Source organism: Oxyura jamaicensis, chromosome 1, assembly GCF_011077185.1.
Source record: "Oxyura jamaicensis isolate SHBP4307 breed ruddy duck chromosome 1, BPBGC_Ojam_1.0, whole genome shotgun sequence".
Lineage (NCBI taxonomy): Eukaryota > Metazoa > Chordata > Aves > Anseriformes > Anatidae > Oxyura > Oxyura jamaicensis.
In genome coordinates, this window is record NC_048893.1 from 64,664,877 (window position 1) to 64,690,867 (window position 25,991).

At 42.9% G+C, this 25,991-nt stretch overlaps 1 protein-coding gene across 7 annotated transcripts in view; it reads right to left on the bottom strand.

The window, feature by feature from the left end:
* The window catches only part of MICAL3 (microtubule associated monooxygenase, calponin and LIM domain containing 3), a 162,388-nt gene that overhangs the window by 121,421 nt on the left and 14,976 nt on the right, over positions 1–25,991 (bottom strand). The window lies entirely within an intron of this gene.

Sequence of the window (25,991 nt, forward strand, 5' to 3'; positions counted from 1 at the left end):
CAAATTCTTAAACATTTCCTAGCTCCCGCAATCCTTAAAATTCATCCTGGTATAACTCTTCAAGCCCCGTTTCAACCCCTGGCTTTTGAATATGCCATTTAGATTTTAAAAGGAACAGAAGTGCTTAGTTGTTTCCTTACCACAGTTAAGTTCAAACAAATTAATGACTTCAATGCTTCTTTGAGTTCTCAAGTTCATTGTTTACTGAGACAAAAGCATACCGATTTTAGGAGTACAGATTTGTTTATAGCTTTTATTACAAGCACTGCAAATCTCACCCAAAGAGTTAAACATACCATGGCATTTACAGTTACAGTTTATGTAATAAACTGCATAGCTTATATAGTGTGCTCAGGTATAGCTTAATATATCATGATACGATGTTCAGTTTTGAGATAAAGTAACCAACATGGTTTTTGCAGATTCTAGTCTTAAATCAACTACAAACAGAATAGCAGGAAATGTCACAGCTATTTTTTTTTTCTTTTTTCTTCCTTCCTTTCTTTTCTTTTAGATCCTGCAGTGAAATGGGAACCCTCCTAGACAGAAGAGGGATGCCTTTCAGTACCATCTCTCTGTTTGAGATTGCCAAGAACAGAACAGGGAACAGTCTCTAGGAGGGGACAGATAAACCTTCCCAAATCAGCTGCTAATTCTGTGAGTTTAAGGACGCTCTTCTCAGGCTATTTCAGTCAACAGCAACCACCCTGGAACAGCACTAGAGCACTAGAGATTCCTGAGGTAGAAGCTCTGTTATCCATCACCAGCAAGTGAGCTACACTGAACTCCATAAATCTATCTTAGAAGAATCAATTGTTTTGCTTTTCCTACATTCATAGTACTGTAAAAAGAGAATATGGAATACAGCGTACTAAGCGTTCTTTAATGTCTTGATATGCTTTCATGCTAAATTTCAATATTAAAACACTGAAGTAGACATTTCTTCAAACTGAACCCTTGAAGTATAATCTCAAACATGCCAAAAAATCAGAACCTGTGATAAAAGCAGAAGTGCTAACAGACATTTCTGCCTTCAAAAGCCCCAAAGACAACATGCTTGCTCATCAAAACCAGTTCCTGATTTTTACAGCTTTCTCCCCGAGTCCTGTGGTTTCACTGGGTTTATTAAACCATACAGTTCAATAGTATTAAGTACATAATGATACTGCAGAAAGGAACGCCACCACTTCTGCGGTCGGAAATCTAGCCACATGCCCTTCCTGTTAATGCACAATTCAAAGCAATAACTAACAGCACATGCATGCAGCATCTCCACACGCATAGATCCATGCTTGCCTCAAGTTATTTAGGGCTGTGCTACAATTGATTCAAGGGATTCATTTCCCTTTTCTCCTTTCCGCCCCCCATCTTGGCTGTAACAAAGAGTTTCACCTGAAGACCACACCACCATCACCACCCCCTAACCTTAGAAACAAGACTGGCTTGTTCAGTCAGATCTGAGATTTGATCCAACTCCCAGAGGGCTGTGCAATTATTGTAACAGAAACAGGAGAGGAAAAGAAACACAAGGTTTGTGACAAGAAGAGACCCACCCCTTGGGCAACAACCTGATCCTTCAGCTGTTTTATGCACACCATGAAAAGGCACCCCCCTATGGATATACTGTTAATTCCTAGGGAGCACAGCATAAGATACATAGTCTCTCTGATTTTTCAAAGTCAGTGACAGTTCATAAAAATCATTAGAAGTCAACATGGTTTTGTCTGAGGAACATATTTTGTTTGTTTTTAGTTGCAGTGCCATTAAGTCTAACTAGAAGTGGTACAAGCAAAGCCACGAACACCCAGCCTGCTTACTGCCAAAGACAGAATATGAATTATTTGCCTAGATCTTCCCAATGAGTTCAGCCACTCAGGACACTTTAAGGAAATGCCTCTTTAAGAACTCAGACATTTCATCTTGCTTACCTCTTCTAAGAAAGTTTCCGATTACTCTCTTACTATCACCACATGGTACTTCAGCTTTAAAAGCTTGCAGTTTCACCACTATCTTTTTGTTATGCACAGAGCAGCTGCACAGTAACCGGAATTTCATTCCAGGACCTTACTTTGGCTTTTAAGGACTCCAGCTAACTGGCTCCCAGAAAACGTGGAGGAACATCAGTGTGGGTGATCCAAAGGGCTGCCGTTAGGAACTGTGACAAAGCAGTAGAGAAAAGCTCACACCCACATCAGAAGCACTGGGGAACAAACTGAATGCTCGCTCTCATATCAGCTTGGCACACACTCAAGGGAAGTTGTGGAAGTCTGTTGTTCAAGGCATTTAAAATTAGCCTGTTTAAAGAAATAACACCAGAAATAAATCTTAGCTGTCCAAATTACATTTCCTATAATTTCAAGAGAAAATTAGAAATACATCCACAGCTTCATTTTTGTGTGAGGACAACGAGCTTGTGAGATGTAAAGCATCCCAATGTTAGATGTTTAAGTGTTTAAACAGCACATTTGAGCTCCAATATTGTCCACACCATCCATTAACATTTTCAGAGCCCAACTAGGTTGGGTGCCTGGCAAAACAGATGAGTTCAAAGGTCAGCACAAATACCCAAGCTTTTCCCTACCTGAGTGTCCCAAGCCATTCTCCCTCAAGCCCTCATACACACAGCTACAGAGCAGGATGGGAGACAATCTTGCTCCCATTTCCTTGGGAATCTCAATTCATGAAATACGTGGTATTTGTGCCAATCGATGGGCAAGCAAGCTTTCTACGCGAGTTGTTCAGAAGAGGTAGAGTTAAGCACATGAAAAGTCAAAGCACAGCAGGTATATAAGAGACAACCTACATAGCCCATTTATGGTGGCATACATTATATTGCGTAAAGAGTTCCTGAAGGAAAAGAATTGCTTTATCTAGGTTATAAGCAGTTGTTAGTTTTATGACCGTGTCGCTTTATTGCAAGAGCTTGTGTCACCACCTCCTAAGATGGAAAGAAAAATGTCTACTAGCTACCAAAGGAACAGGTTTTTAAACTTAAAAAACACACACAAACTTGACAAAATGAATCATAAAGGTGTACACCTACCATACATTCAGAAGTCAGAAGACACCAGAATCACAGCTGTATCATACCACCCACTGTGGTCTGGTCTAACTGCATCAGTACACCGAACAGCTCTCCTTCCTCAGCCTACCCTTCCACCATTCAAAGCCAGGAACCACAATTCAGTATAATTATGGCAACAAACAACAACGGTTCCCATGCAATTACCACAAGTTTACCAGTCACTGCCTTTTTATTTATTTAAAGTCTTCTTCTGGCAGCCGAAAGCATGCCAGAACTGCATGTGAAAACAGCTGGTCTACCCTACCCTACAACCACATCCCAGGAGCTGATGAGCATTAACACATCTCACCTTAAGTCAGACATGGCCACAGCCACTACTCGTTCAAATAACAGCATAGACTTTTGCATATATATTATTTTTTCCATAGCCCTGTCAGTTTTTCAGCATCCGTGCTTTTCCTTTGTGTGACAACTTTCTAACAGGAACTGGACATTCAGGTCCCCGCTTTGAAAACTCCCAGAAGCTTCCCTAAGGGTCAACCAGGCCAAACCCACACATTTCTATTGGGAATGCATTTCTTCTATGTAGAGAATTAATTGGTCTGTAACAAATAAAGCCAACTTAAATTTGGAATGGTGTCAGCAAGAGGTTATTGTAGCTGTTCAGGTTTTCAGTGTAATCATTTGTATTCAACATTAATCACATGGTACCTCTGGAAAGAGCAAGTTAGAGCAACTTACCTTAGCCTCTTTACTGCAGACTTCATGTCTGATCTTTCAGTCAGAACAGAAGAGACTTTAGGAATTTAAAATAGTGAAAGGTAAAAAGGCATTTCTACCCACACATCAAAAATATAGCAAGAATCATGAAAGAGTTTTCAACAAAACTTGTAGTTTTGTACAGGTTTAGTTGGAAAAAAAAAAGCACTTCCCACCAAGTATTTTTTTTCCCCTTTTCTTGTTCTCACTTGATATTCTGTCTTAAATAAGACTTGCACACAATTTCCGAATGAAGACTAAGCCTGAAACATTTCTTCAGCATTCAAATCACTGCTTAAAACAGGGACAGGGCCATAAAAACGCAAGAAATTATAGGACCTTGTTACGGTGAGTTTTAACCAATGCTCAATTCTAATTCAGAAAAGTTTCAGAGGACCAAGGTTAAGGCTCTGGCTCACGGTCCATTTTCAATGTGACAATCTGATTCTCTGAGAATTCAAAGCAAGGCTTCAGAAGTTTACATACTTTATTCACGGTGGAGAATTTCTCTAAACAAAAGAGTCAATTTTGGCCCTCAAAAGGTAAAGAAAAAAATCTTATTTCCATAGATTATTTTCACTCAGCTTTAAAACATATCTGATTTACCACCTTCAGCCAGCGAGCTGCTCAAAGAGCAGAGCTTTGGAACATGCCTGCTCTCCTGAGTATGTTTTGTTCCGGAAAATGTAAACCGTCTGTGATGTTCTCTGTCTTTCACGAGGTGAGGTTGTACCACAAAGCAGCTAAAGATAGCGCAGTGATTATATGTTTGTAAGGAAGTAGAAAATTAAGCTCTGCCTAAGGAGGCAAAAAGCAACCGCTGCTTAACAACTACGATTTCTACAATAGCCTTTCATATTTCTCTCCAAAGCCAAAATACATGGTCCTCCAGATCCCTTAAAGGGTTATGAGTCAGTTACACATCCAAATTAGCCTTTTTCTTCTTCTTCAAATCAGCAGGGGTTGTCATGTGTCATTTCATGTGTCCATAAAAGACAAGCAATATGGGGTAACAAGTGCACCCAAGATCCCGAAGGAAGTTTTATAGAAACAGGAAGACAAATTCAGTGGGAAACAAGCAGGCTGACAAGAAAGCACATTCTGTCCTCATTATAAAATCTATTTACTCATCTTCAGAGCAGCAAGATGAGGGATTACTCGCAAGAAGTGCTAGACACAATAAAGCAACAACTATATTCAATTAGTGTTGTACAATTAATGTTCAGCCTCAAGTCTCTATATGCATTCCCAGTCTCTATTTAATCCCCACATTTTGCCACCTTGCCACCATTTTAAAGGAGAACTCCTGCAGCCTCCACAAAGCCTTTATCAAGAAGAGCTCTGCTTGACTGCAGCACAAAATCTGACTGCCCCCGAGCACGCCTGAATTCTCCTCAGCCGCTGCTGCTGTCACTTACGTGGTACAATAAAGCAAGCTGCTCCAGCATTTTTGCTCCCTTTCTTCACTATTCCCCCAGAAGGAGAGCACACATCCTGCTGAGTAGCCTCCTCCTTTCAATCCTGCACTCCAGGGAAATCGATGCATTTGAATTATGCACACTTACGTCACCGCCTACCAATCAAGCCGCACAGGGTTTGGCTCAGCCATTAAACCACGCACCCTCCGGCAGACAGTGAGAGAGGTGCAGGTGTAAAGCACGAATCTATCATCTGGGATTTTAAAGGGCAAGGGTAGATCAAGAGAAACAGCACACAAGTGTAATACAAGTGAGCTTAAGGACTCTTAGCTGAAGTTCTTAGAGCATGCACACATTCACTGGAAACTGAATGCCTTCATTTATTTTTTCTCCCCATCTCACACACACACACGGGGTGAGGTCAGACAGAGCCCTGGTGATGTGGCAGTTGTGCTTTCCCTAGAGTGGATGATTTCATGCCAGGAGTGTATGTTTCAGAGTACACATTGATTTCAGTCAAAGAAAACATCCCAAATCATCATGAACTTAAAAAAAGGATTTCTGACCACAATGTGGCAAGACTGGGATGGAGAAGAGGAAAAATAAAATTGTTTTGAGACCTACTCCAAGTTCACAGCTTCAGCCAGCACAGCTTTTAGAATCACTGTTCTCAGTAACAAACTTCAGGGCCAGCTACTTTCATTTGTTTTTAATCCCTAAGGAATAGCTAGATTTGTATGAATGGAGCTGTTTAGCTAGGCTTAGATTGTGCACGTGGGGGTAAGCAGGAAAAGAATGAGTGGGGCAGAGGAGGCAGCCTCCAGAAAGAAAATGACAGTGCAAATACCGTTTGTCAGTGTGGTGAAGCATTTGTAGTCTCCTCAACTGCTCAACCAAATTGTTAAAATAAACCCCAAACAATGGAAACAGGTGGAGAGAAGCACGGCACCACCACACCCTTCGGTCCCCAGTAAGCAGAAGGGCAGTGACACAGAAGGGCAATTCCATGCAGAGTTCACAGAGGTTTTGGAGTTGATTACAGTGAAGAAAAGCCAGCCTCAATTCCACCACAACAAACAGCACCTCCAATGAACAGGGCATACAAGACAGAGCTAAGTGGAGCTCTGCAAGACCTACTGGAACTTAAAAAATGTTATTTTAAAGTGATACGTTGGTACACAGAAAAGGCTGTCTAGAAGTCAAAAGGAACTCAAGTACTGCCTATTCTGACCATGAAAGCACAGCTCAAGTCATGCCTTGCTTACCCAGCAACATTATCATTAGAGGTTTCTATTTTTATCTGGACAGTAAAACGTAGATGAATATAGTTACAGGCTTCTCGCTGCTTTACTGACTAGATTTTTCTTATTTGAAGTTGGTGAAGGAATGTATAAACACCTCATTTATCAGCTGTACAAGCATGACTGCTCAATGCCTGTTACTCCCTGTGTGCCTACTTCGTTTCTTTGGATTATCATTGACACCTGCTTAATTCTTTGACTCCAAGGTTATTTGCAAGTACCATTTATGGCAGTTTTGCAGAAACTCGTGCCCTAAGAGCCTGACAGATTGCCAGCTCACTTCATTAAAAAAACCTCCCGTGGTAACAGCTTTCCTCCACTGCTGACCGTGGCTGTGTTTGAACTGACGACCCTACACTGAAGTGCTCCGCATGTCAACAAGCAGCTGTGCCAAGTCAGCCTGTAACCTGTGAATAGGGGGAATTCTTAAAATGGAGCCTTCTCTAACTGCGGCAGCTGTTATTCCCCTAGAAAAAACAGAAGAGCTAGTAAATGCACTTTTAATATCATCTTTAGACATGCAGAAGATGTCAAACGTTACTCTTCAAATAGCTTGTAAAGTGAGGAATGAACAAGAGGGAGAGGAAGGATGAATTCAGCGCCAGCCAGCCAGAACAATTCTGGCTCTCTGGGTTGGGCAAATCCCGCAACAGACTGCAAAACCTCTTCTCATCAACATACTGCAGAGCACCTGCCGAACAGTAACAGAAAGAGGACCAAGAAGACCCTGAGGAGGCTGCTTACAGAACTAGTTAGCACCCAGAAATAAAGAGACACTGGCAACAGAGCAGCAAGACAGGCTCCACCCTTGCCATAGCAATGTGGTCTGCCAACAAGTGATTTATCAGCACTCCACAGCCCCGTGAACTGGAAAGCACTCTTCTTCAGGCTCTTGCCAGCGGTCTCAGCCCAGCGTAATGCTAAAACCCCAGTTACAGGCTTCACTACACTGAATACCTGACCAAAAGGTGCCACTCAAACACCTCATCAATTCTCCTGTTAGGCCTAAGGAAGCGGAGTATTAGACTGCTGGCATTTCTTTTTCCTTCAGACAAGCACCTTTGTTAGTTTCTCTTTCACCATCCTCAAGCACAGGGATGCACAGCTGCCTCACCATCTCCTGAAGGTGGCATGGGGAGTAAGATTGAGGACACTTCAAAAAGACCCAAACCCAAAAGATTCTGACAGCAGAACACCGAGAGCACTCAAGTGCCAGACAGTTTGTGCACTGTTGGCTTCCAGGCTGAGCTTTTTGCCTGGCCACACGGTGAGCTCTACAAATGTATATGGTAAAAGCAATCCCATCCATGAATGCACCAAACACAGCATGACCTGCATCCATGATGGCGTTCCTGGGGGTTACCCCCAACATACAAAAACTCTCTGCTAGAGCACCTTATATGCACAGAGCTGATAAGCCTGGAGTGTTGCAAGAGAGCCACACATAAGTTCTTCATTCTTCTGTATTACAGCAAGTAAAACAAATCACATTACACAAGCACTTTGCTCTGAAGCGCCTCTCCAAGAAACATTCAGACATGAACTTGCTCTCTCCAAAGCTGTGAACACAAACATGAATTCACTTTCTCCAGAGTTGATGTGTTACTAACCTTGACAGAGCAAGATGAGGTAAATGAACAAGCCTTTAAAGTCTTAATTCCAGGAGCTGTTTAGATGCTGAAACTGACACAGTTTGATCAGTGTAGAGAAACAAGCAGACAGAAAGGGCTTGATCCTGAAAACAGTCTGAAGGGAGAAGGAAAAAAACACAGTATAAAGAGTTTTGGTTTGCTACTGCTGCCTCAGGGGCCTAAAGACGACCAGCATGTGAGTATGTCTTAATTTGCAGCAGCTTATGAGCCATTTTGAACCATTCTTGACCCAGAGAAAAAGTGGCTTCAGGTCATGGAAGGAACCACATGAATATTTATGCTTTAAAAAAAAAAAAAAAAAAAGTGTTGAAATATGTAACAAACTTTACAAAGGTAATCTTTTCAAGTGTTCAACATCCAGCCAAAATTTCTCATTTATAAACAATTACACAAATCACAATTAGAAAAAAAATCAGTCTCCTGCAGAAAACAAAAACTGTTGTCCTTGGAATACTACACAAGCAGTAAGCATTTTTAGACTGAGGGATACAAAGTGAAGGTTATGAAAAGAGCGATGCCATTTGCAAATAAGCTCTTTAGAGCAGGAAACATCCGAATTTGAGTGTGTTGCTGTTCAAAACAAGTCACCTGGCACTTAACAAGAAAGTTTTACACAATTTGTCTAGCCAAAGGCATATTTTACATCTAAGAAGGTGCTGCTGGCTTCTAGAAACAAAATCCATCTGCGACACCAGAGCACCAGACACAGGCACTGAGCAAGACCCCTGAATAAAAAGCCAGTGACAGAAAAAAAACCCTCCCACCTTCCCAGTCTGAAGCTCAGCATAATAGGGGTGTTTAGAAGACACAGAGGAAAAGGAGGAAACACACCAAGAAAGTGAGAGAGAACAAAAGGCAGGATGGCTCCTTTCCAAGGCCAGATACAACCCCAATTCCAATTCATGCAACAGGGACCGTGCAGGTCACGAGAGCTCATGGTGGACACGTTTATGTGCATGTACAGATACACACACAGCTGCCCCTCACCACAACCTAGGGGTCAGGAGGCTGGTGCCTTCAGGTGGTTACAGCCCCATGGACCATGGGGTGACCAGCAGCCTTCTTCCCACTGCTGCCAGGGCAGGGCAGGAGCAGTTAGTACCTTGAATCTTCACCTCTTGATGCACAATTCAGCAGGTAAGACTCAAATATGAGGATGACTACTAGCCCTGCTGCGTTAAGGACACTTTGGGATTCAAAGAGTAAACATCTACTCCAGCTTCCAAATTCACTTTCAGAGGAGTGTTTCAAAAAAAAAAAAAAAAAAAAAAAAACAGTTTGCTGCATACCTCACATTTTTACACCAGCAAGGAAGAACAGGTTAGTACAAGAGCCTCATGTGTCCTGTCAAAAACATCTCTGTAAAGGTCATACTTCTGGGCTTGTTCTCTTTGTCAAAAGCTGTTCCATGCAACTATTTTCATTTCATTGAAACATGTTTTTGGGGGTGGTTTGAGATGCTATCAGTATCCTAAATATTTTTTTGGAGGTGGATCCCCCACCCCCATACACCCCTTTTTCATATTACAGAGCACAAGCCTTGGCTATTTGATATTCAGAATCAAATATTTACTCCTTGTGAACTTTATTAAGATTGCTCCCCACACAGACCCCTTACCCTGGCTACTTGGGGGGCTAAATACCAACCATAGCAGTAGTTCCAAGACTCAAAAACTTGCAAACCACAGTTCACGTTTACCATATGCTGTCCTTCATACAAGCTTTTATGCAACTATAAAGTGTGTTACTCTTTTAAATAACTGTTTGAGAATAAAACAAAATACTTGATGGTATGAAAAGCATAATATTCACAAGCAGTTTGCAACCATTATTCATCTGAGATGAATGCAACTTCTTCCAGAACATGGCTAGATAAAGATTGCCATAGCTGCAGAATCAAAGACTCAAGCTATCACTAATTATTTCATGCATAAGAAGAAAACAGCATTACTTACTACCTTATATCTAGCACCCAGCTAAGTGATCTAGCCCAGAATATGCCTAGTGTACCTGCATCACTGGCACAGAATTAAATCTGTGTTACAGCTGAGGTTGCTACCTGGGCACCATGAAACTCCTGAAGGGAGGAACCAAGCTGAGAGGCAGCAGCTCCACCCCATGACTAAGAAGCTCAAGTCTCTTCCCCATGCATGAGGAATATTTACGTATAAGGGTCAGCATTTATAGGCTGGACTGATGGGTTGAAGCCAACTCCATGACGGTCAACAAGACTAAATGTGGGTCCTGCACTTGGGTCACAACAACCCTATGCAATGCTACAGGCTGGGAGAAGGGTTGTTGGAAAGCTCCCCGGCAGAAAAGAACCTGGAGTTATTGGTTGATAGCTGGCTGAATATAAACCAGCAGTGTACTCAGGTGGCCAAGAAAGCCAACAGCATCCTGGCTTGTATCAGAAATAGCGTGGCCAGCAGGGCTAGGGAAGTGATTGCACCCCTCTACTGGGCTCTGGTGAGGCCGCACCTTGAGTACTGTGTTCAGTTTTGGGCTCCTCGCTACAAGGACATCGAGGTGCTAGAGCATGTCCAAAGAAGGGCAACAAAGCTGCTGAAGGATCTAGATAACAAGTCTTATGAGGAGTGGCTGAAGGAACAGGGATGATTAAACCTAGAGAAAAGGAGGCTCATGGAAGACCTTATCACTCTCAACTACCTCAAAGGAGTTTGTAGTGAGGTGGCGGTTGGTCTCTCCTCCCAAGCAACAAGTGATAGGACAAGAGGAAAAGGCCTCAAGTTGTGTCAGAGGAAGTTTAGGTTGGATATTACGAAAAAAAATCTTCACTAAAAGGGTTGTAAAGGGCTGCCCAAGGAAGTGGTTGAGTCACCATCCCTGGAAGTATGTAAAATATTAGATGTGGTGCTTAGGGACATGATTTACTGCTTGACAGTGCTACATTAACTAATGGACTGGATGATCTTAGACATCTTTTCCAACCAACATGATTCTATCATCCCATGAATGGTTGGCCACAACAGGCAAAGGAAACGTACTCAAGATAACCAGTCTCAAGGAGACATATTCAACATTATAAACAAGGGTAGTGCAATACAGGCATAGGTTGCCCAGAGAAGCTGTGGATGCCCTATCCCTGGAAGTATTCAAGGCGGGCATATTTACTTTTATTTATTTAAACTAAGTCAAGGATCCGGACAAGGACTTTGTTTGACTAAAAGCATTAAATGACAAATATATGTCTCCCTGAATTCAAAAGGGAAGGAAAAACTTGATCTACGGCCAGTCCACAGGTCAGCCTGAGCCCAGATCAATTTGGGAAGGAAAAAAAGCCAGAAATCAGCTGACCTACACCCATTCTTCTAGAAGATGGGGTCCACTGGTATTGTGTGCCTGGCCTTTTTCGATGATGCTCTAAAAAAGTGCCTTTGGAGAACACAGCTAACCTCCCCAGTTCTTCATGATCCAGTGTAACTCCCAAATGTTTCTCTCTATCAGGAAGTACCACAAGTGCTTGGAAACCCCTCAATAAATTTCCTGTAAACCTGTTATTTTCCCACACAACTGTGACACTGTGCCCTAAACTTTAGGGTCTTTCTGGTAGCATTACTCAATCTGAAAGGAAGGCTTTGCAGGAAGCATTAAATAAACAGTTTGGAGCGGAGATGCTTTTAAGAGGTTACTTCACCTTCTAAAGTGGTAAAAATAAGAGTGATAAGACCTTAATAGAAGGACAAAGCCCTGGATTATATTAACAGTCCAAGTCGAAGGCAGTGAAACAGTATTGTCTTTTCCGTATTTCTGCCTGCTCTAAGATGACAGGAGGTGGGAGAGGCAGGAACTCAACCTCTGCCTGTACTTAAACACAGGCCACAGGAGACAATCTTCGCTAAGATTTTCAAAACAACTAATTGCAACATCTAAAGAATTGTTAGCTAAAGATTTGTTCAGAGGAGGGATGGTACCAGAAGTTGCTTAGGCAATGAGTAGATGGATGAGGTATTTGCAGACTTTCTTCATAATGTATTGAATTACCTAGGTAGTTTTATATCAAGAACTTAGATAATTAACAGCTGGCCACATTCAATAGAAGCACATCTCTCTGACCTGGGAGAGAACATTAACCTAACATTCAAATGGGAACGACTAGCACCAATGTCAAAACAAATAAGGAACAAAGAATGTAAGCACACTCATGATTAGATGCAGGAATTATAAGCAAGAGCTTTGAGCTCTACCTTCTACCCTGGAACTCCTGTGACCAGGACGTGAATTGGGACCTTTTGAAGTGAGCATGCAAAGCAGGGCTACAGCCATCTCAGCTCAGACAAACTCGTATGAAACTGCACTGCTTCCTTCCTCGCTCTCTCCTCACCAAGCCTTTCCTGCCTCCTGAACTGCGGAGAGGATGCGACTGTCAGTTCACTGGAAACAATCTGCAGGACACCATCCATAACTGAGCAAACAGTAGAGACAATTACCGTAAAACAGATCATCCAACTCTGCAGAAAGCTCCTCATATTTTCACGGTATCAGAATCCTACCAGGAAGTACAGAGATCTCTCTACCTAGATGGATCAATTTATTTCTATCCACTAGGTATTATCAGCAACATAATTTCAGAAAGTGCACATTACAAAGCTGTCTCCCCTCCAGAGCCCCCAGCATTCAGAAGAAGATATCCAAGGTAACGTGGAAAATAAGACAGGAGAGTGCCTGTATAGGTGGCCCTTCCTGCAGCATACATCTTAAACTGCAAAGTAACGGTTTCACAGGAACTCATACAGAGACTCTTTGCTCTTTCTCCACAACCCTTCTCCTGCCTTCATTGCCCAAGAACCACCACACAACACTAGACTTGTCATGCTTGACAGAACATATTAAGTTCAGCCACTAACAGTGCCTGATAAGGCTATTACGGCCTTCAAAGGCCAAACAAATTTCAAGTTGATTAAGTTATTGCATACACAAAAATCTTCGAGAGGCTATCAAGCTCACCTAACATAAAGGCTCTGAAAACATTTCTAAGACCAAGTATTTATTCTGGAGCACTCCCCCCCTCCCCCCAAATTCCAAATTTAAAAGTTTCTTTCTACTTTAAATCCTAATTTAAAGTTACTTCCTAATTAAACTAATCCATTTGGAGTCCCAGATTTCCAAGGATTCATGCCTACAAAGCTAGTATTCTAGTATTTTTAGAAGAGCCAAAAATTTCTGCACACCTAATTCCCACCGTTCCTCACCACAATTTGAATCCTTAGGCCCTCTAGGAAGTCCTTTAGGAAGTGTCTTACCATGAAGAGGAGGCTGCTCCTGCTGGGACTGCTCCTAGTCCCAGAAAGGCTACCCCTGAGGTGCTGGACGTGCACCAAGAGGGAGTGGAGAACATCACAGCCTCACTATTTGGGATGACATCAATACACCTGATCTGTGTGAGAACCAACTCCAACCACACAGGTATCCACACTGTTATTTTACTGTGGGGAAGGTTTCTGGCAAAGTCATAATCAAGGACATTTGCCTCAAATTCCAATGTAAAACTGCCCACATCAAAGTTCTTATTCTGCACACCACCCCATGCCTCAGCCCGTGCCATCCACCTTACTTTCTTTGTCCTGTGGATACCAGTCCTGACCTCCTCCCTAGCAGCACGAATTCACTTGAACAGTTACAGGGTGTCCCACTTGAGAAGACAGCAGGCATGCACAACGCCTTCTGTGCAAATGGAGCTCTCCCCAGCTAGCCTGCAGCACTTCGACATACGGACCCAGAGATCGGGCTTTCCAAAAGCGCTATCTGTCTCATAACAAAGTCCAGGGCAAGCTGACAGCAGCTGGTGATAGAGCCAAGCCCTCTCCTAAAAACATCAACCCTACTGTTATCTTCCTTGCACAGGGTGCTTTGTGCTCCAAACATGGACTTTTCCTACCACGAGAGGAAAAAGACAAAAGAGAACGTGATGCACAGCAGCTGTTTTGGTTTATGGGCTGCGGCCCAGTAAAGCAGACAGCCCTAGCACATAAGCTACCACCACAAACATTAGGGTACTCCTTAGGAATAGGAAGGGAAAAGAAAAGGTTGTTACCTGCACAGTCAGCAAGATGCTACACGCTACACTTTGGCACCTCACTACTAACAAAGAAAAGTGGTTGTGCCCTTCCTGTTTAGGAGAATAGCTGAAGAGAATTAGGTACACGCAAGTTTTCTTTAGCATCAGCTTATTCTGCCCCGTCACATTCAAAACAATACTTTTAACATATGCTCGAGATTTATTTCTTCAATTTGAAACAAGGCTTGTAGCCAAGTTTTATTTAGATGGGATTTAAGTCACATTATTGCCAAAAGAAATACTTACAAATGGGGCATTTATGTCAGAACCAGGCTAATATTAACAGGCCTGTCCTCAGTCACGGGGAACAGTAACCTTACAAAGTCACACGGAGGTCTTTAGTGCCTCTGCTTCTATTTCATAGTGGGAGAACCAAGCAGCACTACATGCCCCAGGCCTCTGGGTATTGAAGAGCTCTCCCCAGCTATAACGTTTGAACTTTGCAAGCAGAAAAGATCATTTTCTACAAACCAGACTGGAGCAATGATTTGCAACAAGAAGCTTCAAGGAAGTGAGTAGAGCTGGCGTGCATGCCCTCCAAGTTCTCCAAATTCCGTGTGCTCACTTGTTCTAGTAGTGTTTATAAATGCCTTTTCAGCACAGGAGAAAACCAACTATGCAAAACAACAAAAAAAAACATGACACTTTGTCAAGCTGACAGGTATAAAACTGAAAGTTTTCGCTCTCTCCGTTAGCACAGTACACGTTTACTTGAAGGCTGTATGCAGTACAACATTCTCAGAGAAACAAAGATACCCAAGATAAGTGCACTACTTCAATGTGCCAAATGAACGGCTACTGCATAGCCAAAAACACAAGTGGTCTGGAAAGAAGTAGAGCAATCAAAGTTCAAGCTGCATCTGCTGCTGCATATATACAACTACATGAAGAAAACAATAAAAAGCCTTAGGAATGCAAGCTGCAAGCACTGGGTAGTGCTGCTCTGGACTCTTATGCAACAATAATAGGAAATGGAAGTATCTTGCCTATTTCACAGTCGGAACATAATTTATGAACACATCACAAAGACTAAGCATTTTCTAAGTAGCTTTTTTCATGGAAAGGTAGAGGAAACTTGCAACTGTGTATGAGATAACCTCTTATGCCAAAGGTGTTTCACTAAAGACCAAGAAAACAGAACACTTGACGGGGTTTTCTGCTTTTTTTAAAAAAGCTTTCACATTAGAATTGGACCATCTGAGAAAGTTCCTATTACCATGAGACCGAAGGAATACCAGGAAATACCAAAGTGAATTGAGTTTTGGCCTGAAATGCTGCAAGCTCTTTGCAGCCCTCTCCTCTCAGAGCCCAGGTCTGAAGTTTTGCTTCCCCTACATCATGGAACTGGCATTCGGAGGAAAATTACTAAGTAAATTATTCACTTTCTCTCTGATAAGCATTCTGCAGAAAGGAAGCTGTCTAGCAATTAATGAATGGTTATGGTGGGGCTCTGCCTTCCCGTTAACCAACCATAGGCTTTCTCTCTGTATTTTCCTTAAGCCTCACACTTCACTTGGGCAAGAGCCTTGGACTTCCAGACATGCAGCTTTTTCTGTGGAATGTAGAGAAGTCACAGCTCACTCTCAATACCAGAAAGAGAGGGGAAACATGAAGCTGACATCCGTCCAGGGTCCCAAAACAGCTTCAGTGGATCATCTGAACCCAGGTTCATGAGGAACGCCGCTTGGAGAGATACCAGTGTAGTATATTGAAACTCATTCTCAAAAGGAATAGGGAAGCTATCTTCTGCCCACAGAACCCACTGCCTGGTCTCACAGACTTCTTGTACAACTTATCCATGCCAGAAAGCCCTAGGGGCTATGAAAGCCAAAGAACCCTATCAAACAGGGAGACAACGGATTCTTGCTTCTTGGGCTGCTACATCAGAGCAGGAAAGAACTGGGAAAGGTGCCTTTCACCTGCCCTTAACCAGAGATCTTGAGTACATAATGATGCTGAAAACATAACTAAATCCCAGAACAAATACCTCATATGCCTCCTGTCAAGACACCAAGTTCCAGCTTAGATTTGTGGCCTCCTTTCTTCCTGCTGAGGAAGAAAAGGAATTCTGTCTTCAGGAGAGAAGTTACAAAATCTGTGTGTCCTCACTGCTATAATTTTTTGTTTTGTTTTGTTTTGTTTTTAATACTGTTTACCAACAAAGCAGACCAAGTTTTGCTTTCACATCTGGCAAGTCAGCTATTCAAAACACCCCCCACAAAATCCGTTTGTGAAATGCACCTCAGCTGAGACAGAATAAAAAAGCCAGGTCAGGAAAAAGAGCAAGTCATTTGCTCATTTAAGTGTTCTAAAAAGTCAGAGCTGGGTCAAACAAAAATAAAAATAAATAAACACACCATACACACTTCCTTCAACTGTCAAACTGCACGTTCTCATATTTGTCCCTTGTGTTCTTACGATAAGAAAACACAGTCATCAGTCTATGGGTCATTTAATTTCTTTTTATGCCTCATCACCAGTGTCAATACTAGTCTAGGAATGATTTACTAACTATCCTTCTGCAGAGCCAGAAGTAAGTACTTATAGTTATATAGGAGAATCTATGACTCTCAATCAGAAGTGTTAAAAACAGTCATAAAAATTTGGAGTCTTTCAAAAGTAAGATAAAAATAAGAGACACCAAGTCAGGTTTACAAAAATTTGTGAGCTGGCATGAGAAGACAGAAGCCACATACAGCTGTTCTGGCCACTTCCCTTTCTGAATGCAGTAGTACCAAGCTCTTTTTTCCTCGTTACTCTTACATTTCATCCCTATTAATTTGCTGAGCAGGAGCAGCAAGAGCTCTGTGAGTGTCCATACATTAGTCCTGGCCAACTGAGCTGCCTCTGCTCTGTTGGTTGACCTGAAGCACGCAGAGAAAGGTCTCTGAGATTCCACCTGACAGCTTGTGGAAGTCATCTCCATAATTTAATTTGGAAGCAGATAACTCAGTGTGACCAGGAAAAAAAAAAAAAAAAAAAAAAGGAACACAGGAACAAACAGGGAAGAAATCATTTCCACTGTACTGGGCAATGTTGAAAACATATACCCTAGGGCACAGCAATTTCATGAGAGGAAATCCATCCATTGGGAAACATCACAGCCAGGTGCAGCACAGGCCATCTTACACCAGGAGCAGGTACTGCAGTAACAACAGGATCACTCACTGCCTTGGAAAATGGGCGAGCAGGCATATATCGATCCTCAAATATCAACTCCAATTCAGTTCATGTTTGAAACTCCTGTTATTGACTGCCTATTAATTTACTAGTTTCTAAAGTATGAGAACTGCTCATGAGCTGCTGCCAAAACTCATCCAGTACAAAAACTGCTCTACTTCGTATTTCAGTATAGCTCCCAGTTTCAGCTGAAAAGACTGGCAAATTTATACGGAGTTCATGGACTGAGTTCCCGCATATAGCTGACAGCTGTTTTTTAAGAGGCATTAGCCAGGAGTTTTCAGGAACAGGACCCCAGAGGGAAGAATCACAATTAAGTCCATCCTTGGCACTCAAGTTCAATATGTATTACATTGACTAAGTCAGTAGTAACAGAAATGCTTGTTTCTTGGTTTCCTGAAAGAGCAGTTAATGATACGTAATTACAGAATTGCCTAATTAATAACTCACAGCTGGCCTGAGGAGTGGAAGCCTTCAGAGATAGGGTTAGAAGTATAAACAATAGGAACTTTCAGACAAAAAATGACAAGAATCACTGAACCAACAGGTTAAAAAAAAAAAAAGAAAAAAAAGGTGTGAATGCTAGAAGCAAAACAAGCTGTCTCCACTATGTCATTCCTCAAAAGGCCAAACACCTTTAAAAACAAGAATACAAGAGTCAATAAGAGACTAGAACACTGTATTCCTATTTCTCCAACTACCAACTCAGTAGTAAAATCAAGGAATTTACCAAACGGGCTGTGTTTCTTCCTGTGAATCAATAGTTTTTCAACATTTACATCAGAGTGATAGTTGCACCAAAAGACAGACTGCAGGATCAATTACTAATGCTCTTGCTCTTTGTTAAAGGAGTAAAAGTGGTTCACAGAGACCATCAAGTACGATGGAAATTTCAGAAGTGCTACAAGTGTTAAAGAGGTGCTTCAATAACTCTGTAGATCAACAGCAAATAAAACACTATTGATTTCTGAAGCATTCCCTGTAACCGAACTACAGCTTTCAGTAGATCGGATTTTATGAAGTAACTACGAATCACGAATCTCAAAACCAAACAAACAAAACCACCAAAACCAAGCACTGGGAGGGGTGCATCTTTGTCACAAAACAGGCCAATGCATACACCCCTAGAGGTAGCTTTCTCAACATGCCAACTTCACCAGCCACTCATTCTACATCACAGTGTGTATTAATGATGGTCGCTGGGTTCACTAATGCCATTCACTTTCCTGCCTGTACCATTACGAGGCTTGCCTATTTGGGGACGTGAACAACATCACACAACAGCGGTTCCCATTCAGAAAGTCCCCAACAGCACAAAGGGTGGGTGCAGGTGTGCGTGTTTGAGATTCTCAGCAAGTGCTAGTTATGCTTAAAAAAACAACACAGAAAGCATACTAGGGTTCACGACTCTTTTCAGACAGGAAGAGAAGGTAGAAATTATTTTACTTTGAATACTATTTTACAAGTTTCTGTTTGTACACATTGTATGTGCCAAGCGGCACAGTTACAAGCTATCGCAATTTTCCCAGGCCTGCATCTATTCACACCCACGCTATCTTGCAAATTCATACCCGTATGCATATGTAAAAACAGAAGTAGGGCTTCATTAATATATGCATTAGCTGCTATTTCATGCCCTCAAACACATATATCACATCTGCAAGACAGAAATTCCTTCTTAATGTACTGATCCCGGGAACAGAAAGAGACAGATGCTTATCCTAGCTCTGTCTGAGCTTATGAAGGTCATCTACAGTATGATAACTCTGCACTTCGTTCACCTCCCCTCAAAAATGGAAGGGACACAGGCTTTTATCCTCTTCGTGAAATGGCTGGAACAGCTGGAGATGAAAGAACTCCAGTGTAAGGCTGGATCAATACTATTTTCACTGGTTTAAAAGGTAACACTACTTCCCTGATAAGAACAGGCTACGCACAGAAATCCTGCAGTGCTGCGAATGCCTATCTGAACTAGAGAGCGAAGTACAGAAGGACGACAGAAAGCAACTATCAGTATCTCCTGTGCACTCCGCCCTGGTTCATATGAATCTGCTGTGAAACAGGAAAGACAGCTGGATCCTTCCTTTCCAATCTTATTTCCTTTTAATTTCTCTTTTAGACGTCGTATATGCAAGTAACACTCAAACCCACCAGGGTTCAGACTCAGTTTTTCACTAGCACTTACTTTAAGACTACACCAACTCCTCCCTCACAGACCCACTGGGGATCTTGCTTTGAGTTGCTTGGCAGAGGTAAGAAACCCCATTCTTGAAAGGGGCTGTTCCATTCAATCAGCAAGACAAAATCACCTTTCTTCATTCTCCAAGTGCAGTGAGAGTTTACGTCCATTCTACCCTACCCCATATAAACAAGTCTTCTGACACACGGGGTGCTCCTACTTAGTTTCACATGAAAGCACCATCCTAAGGCCACACCACAGTAAAGGTGTCCTCCTGGATCAATGTAATGCCCTTTGAAAGGATCACAAAGAGGAGCTACCTGGCTAGAAATGGCTCAGAGTAACCCAAAGAGATTGAATATCGAGAATCTAAGAACTGTTTTTGGTTGGTTCGTTGGTTTTGGTAGCACTCCAATCATTTTGCCTAACCACTTTTGATCACCAATTCACAGGAAAATGTAGTTATTTCTTCAGTTATTAGAAGCCTCAAGTTTTTCCACATATTTGGTAATAATAAGAATAAGCAGGCAGCATACGTTTTCCTAGTACAAGTATTATGATGAGGTCATGTATAGGGAGGGGGGAGTTTTCTTTGCAAAACCAGCTGGTACAAGCACAAGCTGATACCAGCTGATACAAGCACAAGCACGGCTGAAGAAGCTCACTGAGCTACAAGGGAAAGCAGACACCAGCTAACAGGGAAGCTACGGTCTCGCAGAAGCCCTGCTCCATCCTCCTGTCAGCCTGGACTCTAGAAAGACAGAGCATGGTCACAACACAAGCCTTCAAACCAAAACCCTAAGCCAGAAAAACAGGAATGGTCCAAGAGAAACAGTGATTTTTGTAGCCCCCCGTCCAACCACTAGCCACATTTTCTCTCCTGCATTACTTTGCATCTGTTGCTTCATTCTTTCATAGACACTGTAGCCTTCCCACAGGTATCAAAGGCACGTCTCCCCAAATACAATCCATCCCATCAAGCAACAACCCCAACTTCTGTCACCCACCACACCCCCCAAGCAGTACTGACAGTAGCCCCGTCACCACCAAGCCATCCCACCCGACCAGGAATGCCACTACAACAGCCACAGGACCTCACAGCAAACCTGACCAGGTTCGCTCCCTTATATTCCAGCATGGCTATTTTTAAACGGAGATCAGTTTTCTGATCAGACTTTTCATGCGTGCCCAGACAGCTGCACTGTGTGACAACAGGAGGAGAAAAGGACACAGCACCCCAGGATAAAAACAAGCAGCTGGAGGTAGGAGCACTGCCCAAGACACTCCTAAAAAAAAATGCCCTTTGTAATTGTTCTCCTTTTGTATTTAGCTTTGATGATTACGTCTATTGTTTCAGATGTGAAGAACCTGAGGGCCTTACAGCCTGTCTATTTACTGAAAAGTAAAGCACTTCACTGAACAATGCAGCTATAGGAAAGCTGCATATAAAGTCTGTTTAGAGAACAATGAACAGTTGTCTTGATTTAGTATCTTCGGATCCCTAACTTCACTACTATCAATATTTAAACCAAGGGGGGTAAAAACCAAACTCTTAGAGCAAGCACTACATTCATTTTACCCCACAGGCTCTGCAGCAACAGAGTCTAGCTGAGAAAAGTCCTGTTTTTAATCCTGCCATACCAATGAAAGGAAAATCATTCTTCTAAGTGAAAACCACAAGGCAAGCAAGAAAGGAATTTTGTTTGTTTGTTTCTAGAGCTGCTTTTTCATTTAAGAAAACACAATGGAAAGCATAAAAATCTCAGAAGAATGAAGGAGATGACAGTGCCCTAAAGGAGAGGTACACAGAGGCTCCAACAGCAGGCAAGAAGTATTAGGCTGTAGGTGGCTAAGCAGTGCAGACCCAGAGCCCCCCTCCTGCCCCCAGTGTGTATACACAGGCCATTGTCTTAATAGTTGCCATGCAATTGCTACCCTATGCCTGCTAAACATTCATTTCTTCCTGTTCGTGAGGCCTTAAGTCAATTTAATGCCCACAAAAAGAGATTTGGCACACCTTTCAGAAGCCTGGGGACAGGAACATTTACATTATCACGTGCAAGATGCAGGTACTACACTTCCAGTGAAAAACCAAAATGGATCTCTGAACAGATATGGAGCATTTGAACTGCTCCCACCCCAACAAAAGGCCTCCCAAAAAAGAATTTCCTAAACACCAGTCACACCTGGATTGTTTCACTGAACAGACATTCAAGGTCACTTCCTCCCCCCCGACCCCCCCCCCCGATCATACTTTTTCTTCTAGCTGGTTTCTGTGGATCCTCAGATCTGTGACCCTGAAAGCTTTCTCTTTTCATAGCATCACATCCAAGCACTAGCATCACAGCCTGCTGCATTTTGCAGGCTCCACCATTAACCAATGCTTCGTCCTACCGTCACCTAAATTCTCAGTAACAGCACGGCTATTTTAACAGACTTCCCCTCGCATTTTGGAACACATGCCATGTATCAGATACTCACTCACCCAAGAGCTCACAGCCTGCCCCCAAGGAGGTAAAAGAGATGGGAAACAGCTCCTGATTCCTCTGTGTCTGGCTGAGCAGTACTCTGCCTCCTGCGCGCTGCCTTCTGTGCAACCACTGCAGTGCTCAGAGCAAGAGGACTCGCAAGAGCAGCTGGAAAACAGCCTGACATCTCCAGCACTGAACGTAGGTGTCCATCCCAGCTCAAGGGTGGTTCTTTTACAGGAAACCTATCATCGGCAGCTCCTTGGCCAGAGGGAGGGTCACAGTGACAAGTGGCCTCTGGAAGGCAATAACTAGGGCAAGAGAGAATAATGAAGCCAGAAAAAATCATGTGTGTGTGTAGGAAGGGAAAAGAATAAGTGGAGCAAATAATGAGTGAAAGAATGGAGTAAGTATACAAAGAAAATTATTTACTGAACAGACTGCTGGTGCTGCTGACCTCAGTTCATTCCTCTCCAAGTTTTAACTCCTGCTTGTCAGGGCTTTGCTGGGAGAAAAGTAAGGTCATTTCCACCTGCAACATCCCATTGCCTCTCTTAAGCTGCCACAGCTGATGTGCAGGTGAGAACACACTCCAGCAGTGGACTGCTGCTCAGCTTCAGTGCTCCAGCAGACTGACACAAATTAGAGCATGCTTACCAAAAGCCTGGCCAGCCCATTGTGTTTCCCACCCACCTCGCTCTACTCCTAAAGCTCCTCCAATCCCAGAGCTGAAGGGGTTGTCTGGGGTTCACATCACCACCATTTTTAAGACCTTCACAGAACAGAGAATCTTTCTGCAGTACGTGAATGTCGTCAGCTTATAAGTTAACGTCTACCAAACACTCCTTTCCATGGAAAGGACTGCTGTATTCAAGTCAATCTCATGGTCATGACCTTGCTACCTAAAGATTTCACTGCCATAACTGAAACTCCGTAGACCCTGCATGTTTGCTGTGCCTAACTGTGGCATAAGCTCCAGTAGGTCACAGCAACTTGTGTAATGCACAGCAGGAGCTATTCCATCCAGGTGAAACCCTAATCTTTTACATTCTACTTGGGGAAATAGAGGCAGAGAAGTGAGATAACTGAATGAAGCGCATTTTAAGTATTACTTATTTTAAGTCATGACTGCATTTGAGAACAGGATCACAAAATCTACCCACTGCCAGGTGCCTGCGTACTGGGGATATTGCAAGGCTATTTATTGCCTCCACAACAAAGTAAGCAGCAAGCCCCTGGAAAATGATGCAGCACGCAGTGAAACTATTAACACTAAATGTCATGGTTGTGTTACACAGCCTAGCACCTAAGTTGCAGCACTGAAAAAAAAACTCTAGTCCACACCCCCGTAAAGAAACTTTTCGACATAAAGCCAAATTGCATTCCTGACTTTGCAGACAGGCTGAAGGCTGTGCCATTCTCCTGCCAGGTGTCAGAGGACTCCAGTTAAGCCATATGAATTAAAATGGAGAACTTGTCATTGCAGCAAATGAAACACAATTCTAGTAAATAAGTCAACCTAGCTTAAGCTAAGAGCTGCTAGAAGGACCACGCTCAGCTGCCCACTCTTCTGAATCATTTCCTCAATTGCCATAATTAGCACAGCATTGTAAGGCAATTCATCCTCAAATCCAACAGAAGAAATTAGCACTCATCTTGATTTACTGTGTTCATCTGACAGCACTTCATTTCCAGTCCATTGCAGAGTCTTCCCTTCAAGATCCATCTCTGTTGTGACACCAACAAGGAAAGGAAGAACCAAGACTGGCTAGTGTGCAGCCAACACCAGCCTGCTGGGCCAAGTCAAACCTCCATGTCTTGAACATACTCAGCTGTGTCTGTCCTTTCCTCTGTTTTCATTACCTTCTTTTTCATTTTTCTTGTACATCATGGCTGTGAAATCCCTTGCTTTCGTAACAGCCTAGGACCAAAGAACTATGCCTCATAGATGAATCCACCACGAGACTCTGACTGATAACTTACAGGCATGATGCTTTCTCAAAGTTTGCATGAATGCATAAATGCACAATGAAGAATTACCAGCATTGTTCTCTACCATCAAAAAAGCCTTGCTTGCCTGGAACATTCTCCTGTACGGTGGTTCTTCCCTACAGTTTTTTGAAACCTGTCAGCTTCTCTCACCCTTGGAGACCCAGACTTTTGATATTACAAACCCAGAGCTCATTAAGAGCTTGATGAAGCATAAAATAAATGCAGTTTAACAGCCAAATGAACAACAAAGGGCCTTTTGTGATAGCTGAAGACCACAGGAATAGAGCAGCAAAGGAATAAAGACCTGGAAAAAAGACAACCCTTTGTATTTGGAGGTGACATTTTGCATCACAGAATCATCATAGAAGGGCTTGGGTTGGAAGGGCCCTGAAAAACCATCTGGTTCCACCCCCCTGCTCACACCTCCAGGGATGGGGCAGCCACAGCTTCTCTGGGCAGCCTGTGCCTCACCACCCTATGAGTGAAGCATTTCTTCCTTATACCTAATCTAACTCTACCGTCTCTTAGTTTAAAGTCGTTCTCCTTTGTCCTGTCCCTGCACTCCCTGACCAGGATCCCTCTGCAGCTTTCCTGCAGGCCCCTTTAGGCACTGGAAGGCCGCTCTAAGGTCTCCCCGGAGCCTTCCCTTCTCCAGGCTGAACAACCCCAGCTCCCTCAGCCTGTCTCCATAGGAGAGGTGCTCCAGCCCTCTGAGCAGCCTCGTGGCCTCCTCTGGGCCCACTCCCACAGGTCCGTGTCCTTCTGGTGCTGGGGGTCCCAGAGCTGGATGCAGGGCTCCAGGTGGGGCCTCGCAGAGCAGAGGGGCAGAATCCCCTCCCTCGCCCTGCTGGCCTTGCTGCTTTGATGCAGCCCAAGTACGGTTGGCTTTTTGGGCTGCAAACATACATTGACAGCTCATGGTGAGCTTTTCATCCACCAGCACTCCCAGGTCCTTCTCCTCAGGGCTGCTCCCAATCCATTCATCACTCAGTCTGTGCTGATGTTTGCAATTGCCTTCGATTATTCATCTGATTCACCGGTGACATGACATGATTCCAAACAAAATCAACAGCTTCATTAAGCACAACTGTCGTGCTGACACAACCAAACTGACAACTGCAGATCAAGAAAATGATATAATATAAAACTCCTACAATGCCCCAGGAACAGAGCATAAGAAGATTTGACCTCTTTGAAAAAGGTTTTCTTTGCAATTTTCTGGCATAGGGTAAACAGCAATGACCCTGGGTTTTTGGCACAAAGAAGGAAAGCTTACAGAACACTTCTTCTGGAGAAAGTAAATGATTTGGCTTCTGAAGCAACACTCTACTGCTTCATAGGAGTTACAAGAGCCACAGTGACTGTCTTAAGACACAGCCCAACTCAGGTTGGCAGAATTAATCGTGGGAGAAGCCATGGTTTTTATAGCAGGAATGAAGGAGAGTGCACAGCAGTTCCTGAACTTAAACATTTGGTTTTGCCATTAGTTTAAAAGGTAGATGTTCCCAAACTGAAACTGAGGGGCTTTGAGGAAGAAAATTTTGAAGTTAGACTTCTAGTTGAACGTGGTTTCACCAATGCTTTCAGCTAGCCTTAGAGAAGGGAAGATAGAATCAATTATTTCTACCCTTTTGAAAGATTACTAAACACTTTAATTCTTTCTGTCCTAACACTGCAGCATGTTACAAGACTGTTGCTTCAGCAACTATTTAAAAATAAACTCTCCAGAGAGCAGATAGCACTAAAAACAAGCCTCTCCAGACTGACGAGACATCTAGACAATCGTCCACAAAAGGGCACATTACCAGAAGAATTCTCTTACAGAGGAAGCAAACATCTCAAGTGACATCCTCCAAGCAATTTAGCTGTTTTAGATCACAGTTGGGACTATACCATTTCTAAACTAACATTAACTGATTCACTTCAAAATAATAATAA